The sequence below is a fragment of the Lynx canadensis genome, chromosome F1 (assembly GCF_007474595.2).
Source record: "Lynx canadensis isolate LIC74 chromosome F1, mLynCan4.pri.v2, whole genome shotgun sequence".
In the NCBI taxonomy this organism is placed as follows: Eukaryota; Metazoa; Chordata; class Mammalia; order Carnivora; family Felidae; genus Lynx; species Lynx canadensis.
Genome location: NC_044319.2, coordinates 67,750,458 through 67,756,457, shown reverse-complemented (window position 1 = coordinate 67,756,457; position 6,000 = coordinate 67,750,458).

Genomic DNA, 6,000 nt, shown 5'->3' with positions numbered 1-6,000 from the left:
GCTACAAAGGGAGGGGCTATGTGTGGGGTGGAGCATGACAAAACTACTGTCTTATCTAAGGGGCCAGAGAAGAGAAGAGGGGCACGCCCTGCTGGCTGCCCGGGTCCCCACACGCTGTCCCTCCCCCAGGCTTGCACGCGCTCTGCCCCGTCTCCTGGCATTCCCCGTCTCTCATCCATTTGCCCCGATAAGTCTTCAATCCACTCACGCTGTCATCAACCTGAATAGACATTTTGGTGATGTGGCCCCTTTTCCTTTGTCCTTTATTGAAATGAGCCCTAGATGAATCCGGGAACAGGAGGATTTAGGGTAGAGACTGGAGCCTGAAGGGAGGGCTTGGGGAGCACTTTGATGGTGTGGGGACAGTCTCTGGACGGGCTCTGATGGCATCGCCGTCACCGGGACACCGGCTACCTTTTGCTCATTGACCAATGCTTATGGACCACCTACTTCGTGCCAGGTCCTGAGGATACAACGGTGGGCAAAACAGGGCCTTTGTCCTCTATGGAATTAGCAGTGTGGGGAGACAGCCTATAAACAAGCACCAAAGAAATGAATATAGAACCACAAAGTTTGTAAGTGCTGTTAAAGAACAGATCAGGGGGCGCCTGGGTGGCGCAGTCGGTTAAGCGTCCGACTTCAGCCAGGTCACGATCTCGCGGTCCGTGAGTTCGAGCCCCGCGTCGGGCTCTGGGCTGATGGCTCAGAGCCTGGAGCCTGTTTCCGATTCTGTGTCTCCCTCTCTCTCTGCCCCTCCCCGTTCATGCTCTGTCTCTCTCTGTCCCAAAAATAAATAAACGTTGAAAAAAAAAATTAAAAAAAAAAAAAAAAAGAACAGATCAGGGTGTCAGAGCAGCAAAGTCAACAGGGAGGAAAGAGAGAAATGTATTTTATTTTAAAGTTTATTTAGGGGCATCTGGGTGGCTCAGTCGGTTAAGTGTCCAACTTCAGCTCAGGTCATGATCTCACAGCTCGAGAGTTTGAGCCCCGCGTCGGGCTCTGGGCTGACGGCTCGGAGCCTGGAGCCCGCTTGGGATTCTGTGTCTCCCTCTCTCTCTGCCCCTTCCCTGCTCGCGCTCTGTCTCTCTCTCTCTTCCTCAAAAATAAACATTAACAAAATTTTAGGGGTGCCTGGGTGGCTCAGTCAGTTAAGCGTCCGACTTCAGATCAGGTCATGGTCTCGTGGTTTGTGGGTTCGAGCCCCGCATCGGGCTCTTTGCTGACAGCTCGGAGCCTGGAGCCTGCTTCGGATTCTGTGTCTCCCTCGCTCTCTGCCCCTCCCTCACTCACACTCTGTCTCTCTTTCCTTCAAAAATAAATAAACATTAAAAAATATTTAAAAAAATAAATTTTAAAGTTTGTCTATGTATTTTGAGAAGGGGGAGGAGCAGAGAGGGAGAGGGAGAGAGAGAATCCCAAGCACGCCCCATGCTCAGCTCCAAGCCCCACATGGGGCTCGATCCCATGACAAGGAGATCACGACCTGAGCCGATACCAAGAGTTGGACACGCAACCGACTGAGCCATCCAGGTGTCCTGAGAAATGTATTTTAGGTGAGGTGGTTTGGTCAGGCCTCTTTGAAGTGTGATCATATTTAAGTTGAGATTTGAAGGATGAGAAGGAACTGGTGGGGACAATTGGAAGAAAGCAGTTTTTCTGTGGGGTTGGAAATGATATGTGTCGATGCTCTGAGGAAAGAAAAGGCCTAGTCCTGGGGGCCGGGGGGGGGGCACTGACGCCGTGTGCCCGGTGGAGGGGCGTATGTGCAGGGGTCAGGAGGCCGGGTGCCCGGCGGAGGGGCATGGGCCCTGTGAGACTGGAGACACAAGCAGGGACTTGGAGGGCACCGGTGGAGTGGCCTGACGCAGCGGACACTGTAGATCTCTGTCACTGGCAGGTGGGGATCACAGAGTAACAGCGGCCAGGGTGAGGAGCAAGCCCGGTGGGAGGCAGTGGAGAGACGGATGTGCGACGTGTCTGGACAAGAGCACACAGGGTGGAATGATGGATGCGGGGACAGGCAGACGGAGACTTCCATCCCCTGAAGGATGGCGCTGGGTGGGGTCTGGCTTGACCAGTCGGGTAGATGGCAGTGCCATTTACTGAGACCAGTAACCAGTTTGTGGGAGAAACATTCAAGGTTTTAGTTTTATTATTTTTTTTTTTTGAGAGAAAGAGCACGAGTGGGGGAGGGGCAGAGAGAGCGGGGAAGGGGGACAGAGGACCCAAAGCGGCTCTGCTCTGACAGTAGGGTCCGATGCGGGGCTTGAACTTAGAAACCGAACCGCGAGACCATGACCTGAGTCCAAGTGGAACGCTCAACCAACCGAGCCACTCAGGCGCCCCTCAAGGTTTCAGTTTTAGCCAGGCTAAGTTCAAGGTGCCAATTAATCGTTAAATCCCCAAGCAGACATTAGGATGTGTGCATTGAGCACCGTGGGTGTGCTGGGCCAGTGTTCGGCACCTCACGGGTATCTTCTATCACCATGACAGCCTAGAAGGAAGGGAGGAGCGATAGCCTGTTTGATGGTGAGGAGACTGAGGCTCGCGGGGCGTGCCAGCATCTTCTGTCGCCACTCCAGATCCTTCCTCTACCCTTGTCCGCTCTGTCAGGGGGCCAGGAGGCTGAAGGCTTGTCCATGGCTTCTGTTGGGCTTGGCCACAGAACAGGCGATGGGACGGAGGAGAGGGAGACTGGGCATTCCACACACCACCCCCCCCCCGCCTCCTTGCCAGGATGCTGTAGGTCACGGCTGCCACCAGAGACCCTCTCCAGATTCTAGGGGCTCTTCTCTCCCCATCCCCTGGGCCCCCAAAGCGGCACTAAGCCCACTGTTTCTAGATCTGGGGTAATGCTCTGTCCCCTGTGGTTCAGCAGCACCCTGTGCACACCTTTGGATATAACCCTGCTAGGAGACGTTGCTCAATTTATCTGATTGGAGAGAACCCTTAGTTCCTGATGGAACCCTGCCTGATACACTTTGGGGCTAGAGATCTTGTCTACAGTGGAGCTGGGATTCGGACTCAGAGTGGTTGCAGAGGCTGAGCTGTAGCTCCTAAGCACTATCCCTCCCGTCAGACTCTAGTTGGAAAAAGAAAGGGGTTAGGTAGCAGGAGGGACTTACGAAGGGGAATGAGCACGGATCCAAGGCTCAGTTTCTATTTAAAATTTTTTTTAACCTTTATTTATTTTTGAGACAGAGAGAGAGAGCATAAACGGGGGAGGGTCAGAGAGAGGGAGACACAGAATCCGAAACAGGCTCCAAGCTCTGAGCTGTCAGCACAGAGCCCGACGCGGGGCTCAAACTCACAGATTGCGAGATCACGACCTGAGCCGAAGTCAGACGCTTAACCGACTGAGCCACCCAGGCGCCCCCTAGGCTCTGTTTCTAGAAGACAGGAGAAATAAAGATGGCTGAAAGCTGTAACCAGAGGGAAGGGACGTAACAGACTTTAGGGACTGGGGGATTAGGACTTGTGCTCGGGGGTTGGGGAGGGACATGGGATGTTTAAGACTGGCCTGGCAACTTCAGACAGAATGGAAGGCCACCTGGGAGGAGAATCCGGGAGATCCAAGCCCCAAGTAGCTTAACAGGAGGTGGGGTTGATGCCCGAGAGCAGGCCCTGTCCTACAGAGGGACAAAAGCTTTGACCTGAAATCGGGTCAAAGAGGAAAAGCATTCTGGCTGACCCCCGGCCCACAAGCAACCGCACCATGTGAGACGTATTTTGCGCCTCATCCAGGGCCAGGCAGCTCTGCGCAGGAGGCCCGCAGGCGACAAAACCAGGCCCACAGGCCTGCACATCCCAGCGGGACCGGACTGTCTGGCTCTGTCCCATGAGAGCCCTCCCACACCCCGAGACGCGCACATGGCTGCCCCACGCTGGGTCCTGAAAGTCAGGCCCCCCCGCCGCGGGACCGGGGACAGACAAGAAGGCTGGCAGTTAGGTTTCACAAAGTGGGTCGGGCCGGTGACCGTGTGGTGTTCAGGACACAGAGGGGACAGGAAGGGTGGCGGGTTGTGTGTGAGGGAGAGGGTCAGGAGGTTGCACCCTGGTGGCCTCAGGGTTGCTGCAAGAGGTCAAGGACAGAGAGTGCCCAGCGCCGGTACACGTGCACACAGACACTCCCAGTCCGCCCACGCGCACGCGCACCCTACCCCCGAACCGGCGCTTCCACCCCCCGCACAGACACGCTCTCTCACACGCGCACAAGGTCCCCCCCTCTGCCCCCCAGCTTGAGGACGCTCGCTCGGCAACACGACCCCGGCCGGCCGGCTGGGGGCGCCTGAGAGCTGCCCCGGGGCCCTTGAGGCGTCAGGGGCCCGCCCCCGCCGGCCGGACACTCGGAGCGTCGGTTTTCTCTTCTGTCGAGACAGACCAGCTTCCCCGCGGGGCGCGGTAACCGGCGGCCGCGTTGCCGCTGTTGTGGACGTGCGCCTGGCCGCCGTCTCCGACCTCCGGAATCAGAATATGGGGGGTGGGCCCTGCCTGCGGCTGTATTTCCAAACGTTCCAGAATTTGAATTTGTTCAAACATATTTACATTTATTTGCATAAACACTTGTGCAATATACAAAACTCAGAGGTCCAGCGTAGGGGTGAAGTTTCTCCCTTCCCGCCCCCAGCCCCGCCCCCGCCTCTCAGCCCTCCCCCCGCTCCAGGACGTTCTACCAGATTTCTGGAGTTTCTGGGTCTTCTCTCAGAAATGGACTATACAGGTACAAACAATATATATCCCTCCCCTCCCTTTTAGATATAAGAACATTTTGTTTTATTATGATTTTTTCACCCATCGATGCCCAATGTGGGGCTCGAACGCGCGACCCTGAGATCTGAGATCAAGGGTCACTCGCTCCACTGACTGAGCCAGCCAAACACCACAACCTGTCCCTTTTTTATGCAACTGGTAGCAGGGCACTGTACCCTCCATTCTGTACCCCACCTTACCCTAGAGCTTGGACTCTGTGCATATGGAGAGAGCCCTTAGTTTTGTGCAGGACGTTTGTAATGGCCTCTCGGAAACCCCTCCGTGATCTCTGCCCAGAGAGCAGCTATAGGCTGAGGCCAGTCCAGGCCCAAGTCTCTTTGAGGTTTTCGAAAAATTGTGTAAAATATACACAGGCTATAAATTACCAGGGCACCCAGTTGCCTCAGCCGGTGGAGCGAGCGACCCTTGATCTTGGGCCGTAAATCCCAGCCCTATGTTAGGTATAGAGATTACTTAAAAATAAAATCTTCTGGGGCACCTGGGTGGCGCAGTCGGTTAAGCGTCCGACTTCAGCCAGGTCACGATCTCGCGGTCCGGGAGTTCAAGCCCCGCGTCGGGCTCTGGGCTGATGGCTCAGAGCCTGGAGCCTGTTTCCGATTCTGGGTCTCCCTCTCTCTCTGCCCCTCCCCCGTTCATGCTCTGTCTCTCTCTGTCCCAAAAATAAATAAACGTTGAAAAAATAAATAAATAAAATCTTCTAAAATTTACCATTTAACCATTTTTAGGTGTACCATTCAGCGGTGTCGAGTACATTCACAATTTTGGGCACTATTTCCAAAATTTTCTCACCGACTCAAACAGAAACTTCTGTCCTCGTGAAACACTAACTCCCCGTGCCCACCACCCGCTCCCCCCCCCCACCTCTATTCTCCTTCGTGTCTCTATGGGTTTGTCTACTCTAGGGACCTCGTGCAAGTGGGACCGCACACTTCTAGTCGACGGTTCCTTTCACTTAGCACGTTTCCACGGTTCCGCCATATTGTAGCAGGTGTCAACTTTCCTTCCTTTTTAAGGCTGAATAATATTCCACAGTCAATCTAGCCCACACTGTGTTTCTCCCTTCATGTGTGAACGGACCCTCGGGTTGTTCCCGCCTGTCGGCTGGGGTGAATGTGTTGCCGTGGACGCGGGTACATGGCCTGGAGACTTACGTGAAGGCCTGACTCATTTCCCCCGGACTCTGGTGTTGCCTGTGGCGAGAAGAAGGACAGGGGTCTGGAGAGGAGGGGC